This window comes from Scylla paramamosain, chromosome 1 (genome assembly GCF_035594125.1).
Source record: "Scylla paramamosain isolate STU-SP2022 chromosome 1, ASM3559412v1, whole genome shotgun sequence".
Taxonomy (NCBI): Eukaryota; Metazoa; Arthropoda; class Malacostraca; order Decapoda; family Portunidae; genus Scylla; species Scylla paramamosain.
The window spans coordinates 5,922,501-5,925,000 of NC_087151.1; the positions used below are offsets into that span (position 1 = coordinate 5,922,501).

The 2,500-nt window shown below is 41.8% G+C and overlaps 1 protein-coding gene across 4 annotated transcripts in view; it reads right to left on the minus strand.

Moving 5' to 3' along the window:
- The window catches only part of LOC135096180 (uncharacterized), a 98,567-nt gene that overhangs the window by 19,208 nt on the left and 76,859 nt on the right, over positions 1 to 2,500 (minus strand). The window lies entirely within an intron of this gene.

A 2,500-nucleotide genomic window follows, 5' to 3' on the forward strand; every position in this document is an offset into this window, starting at 1 on the left:
GCGGAGAAGGAATAGAACCACAGGCACTAAAGTTTTTGAACTTCTCCACCACTTCTTCGACCTTTTTCTCAAACACTTCGGCGTTTTATCTCGACCGCTTTTGATAGGGTCTCTTGGAAGTTACTGGGGTTTCCAAATATATTTTTCATTATTCCAGTGACAGTTTAGCAAGAATATTGTATTATTTAAAGAAAACATCACCTGACTAATCATTTACGAGTATATGACCGTTGAAAATAGGCTCGAAATACAGCCCCTTATGCAGTCAATCGTAACTTTCAAAATTCTTTAAACTTACACCACAGCACTTTACTAAGCCTGCTGAGTGGCACTGCAGTCAAAAGATTGATTTGCCGCTAAGTGAGATGGTAAATGAATGAATGAATGAATGAATGAATGAATGAATGAATAAATAAATAAATGAATAAACAAATAAATAAATAGATAAATAATTAAATAAATAAGAAAGTTCATATATTATGTTCTTCGTTCACTGCAGCGTTATGTGCTTTTATATTCTACTTTGCACCGCCAAGGGAATGATCTATGCAGGAGGAAACAGTATTAAATAAGATGAGGAGTGGGAGTGACAGACACAAAAGAAGGTAAATATTACGTCTGACAGTAAACTCTTTAGGGGCATTGACACCTGGTAAAACACCTGGGGACTATGTCATTTTGGCAAAGCTTTCTTTTACGTGTTAGAGTCTAGCAAAGAGAGAGAGAGAGAGAGAGAGAGAGAGAGAGAGAGAGAGAGAGAGAGAGAGAGAGAGAGAGAGAGAGAGAGAGAGAGAGAGAGAGAGAGAGAGAGAGAGAGAGAGAGAGAGAGAGAGAGAGAGAGAGAGAGAGAGAGAGAGAGAGAGAGAGAGAGAGAGAGAGAGAGAGAGAGAGAGAGAGAGAGACTAGTTAACCCTTCCATTGATAAAGTGTAAGAAGTAATGAGACCAAATATCAATAAAAATGTAGTAATAAAAATAGAGTGACAATAAAAAGTGAATAAAGAAATGCAAGTTTCTATGTGAAGAGAGTAATTCATCAACTTAATAAGGAAAAAAAGCTGGAAAACCTAAACTCTGTACCTCACAAGTACCACCATCACCGTGCCTTCCCAATTTAATGAAGAACAAGCAACAGCAAACTTGTTGGTCCTCACGATGTTGTTTGCTATGGTCCTTCCTCACCCCTCATCGCTCCCCCAGCCAGCCCTCCACCACCCTGACACACCGGAATCATCTGGTAACTTCAAGAAATCATCCTATGTTGGAATATGGAACACACACACACACACACACACACACACTCTCTCTCTCTCTCTCTCTCTCTCTCTCTCTCTCTCTAACCACACTATGCCGGTAAATTTAAAGACTACTTACTGCTCGTCTTTCTCTTGCAGGCGAAAGTAACCTAACCTAACAGAGATGTCATTTACAACTTCCTGTCAAAATAAATAAATAAATATACGCATGTGATTGCAATTGTTATATGTAAAAAAAAAAATAAGTACATACAATATTACCAGAATGATCCCCACATTCAAATTTTTCGTGTGTACACCCAAATAAAAATACAATACTCTGCTTTCTCTCTCTCTCTCTCTCTCTCTCTCTCTCTCTCTCTCTCTCTCTCTCTCTCTCTCTCTCTCTCTCCACAGCCACATTAAACATGGAAGCAAGGAAGGGAGAGTGGGGGCGAGAACAGGAAGGGTGAATGAAAGGCGACGGAAAGTAAACATCTTGCACATAGAGAGAGAGAGAGAGAGAGAGAGAGAGAGAGAGAGAGAGAGAGAGAGAGAGAGAGAGAGAGAGAGAGAGAGAGAGAGAGAGAGAGAGAGAGAGAGAGATAACGGCACTAGGGGCGTGGGTGGTAGGTGAATATGGTAACACCACCCATTCTCTCTCTCTCTCTCTCTCTCTCTCTCTCTCTCTCTCTCTCTCTCTCTCTCTCTCTCTCTCTCTCTCTCTCTCTCTCGATGCTACAAAGATATACACATTTTATCAAACACCTTCAGCAAATCCCGCCTCCTTCACCCTATTATGGGATTTTTTTACTAATCCTCCTCCTCCTTTCGCTTCTACTCCTCCTCCCTCGAGCCACGCCCCAGCTGCCATCGCGTCACCCAACAATCCGTCACGCGAGGAACAGTACTTGCGACACGGGGACACCAAACTAAACCGTGTCTCTGCATATTGAAAACCGTTCCACTCGCCTTCTCTTCCGCTTGTCATCTTTCCATACAGCTATACAGCTCCTTCACCTGTGTTAGACCCACAACCATCTCCTTTCTTTTTTAATTCTCCGTTCCATTCGCCTCTTCCCTTGATTGTTTCTCTTCTCCTTGTTCGTCCTTCCACACTGCGCTTCCACCTGTATTAAAAGCACAAACAGTTTCTTATCTTTTTTTAATATTCCTTCACTTGTTTAACCCTCCATTGTGCGCCTCTTGCAACACTACTGACATTGCTTCAACACCCCGCACTGTACTCTCCATTCTCCTTGCCGG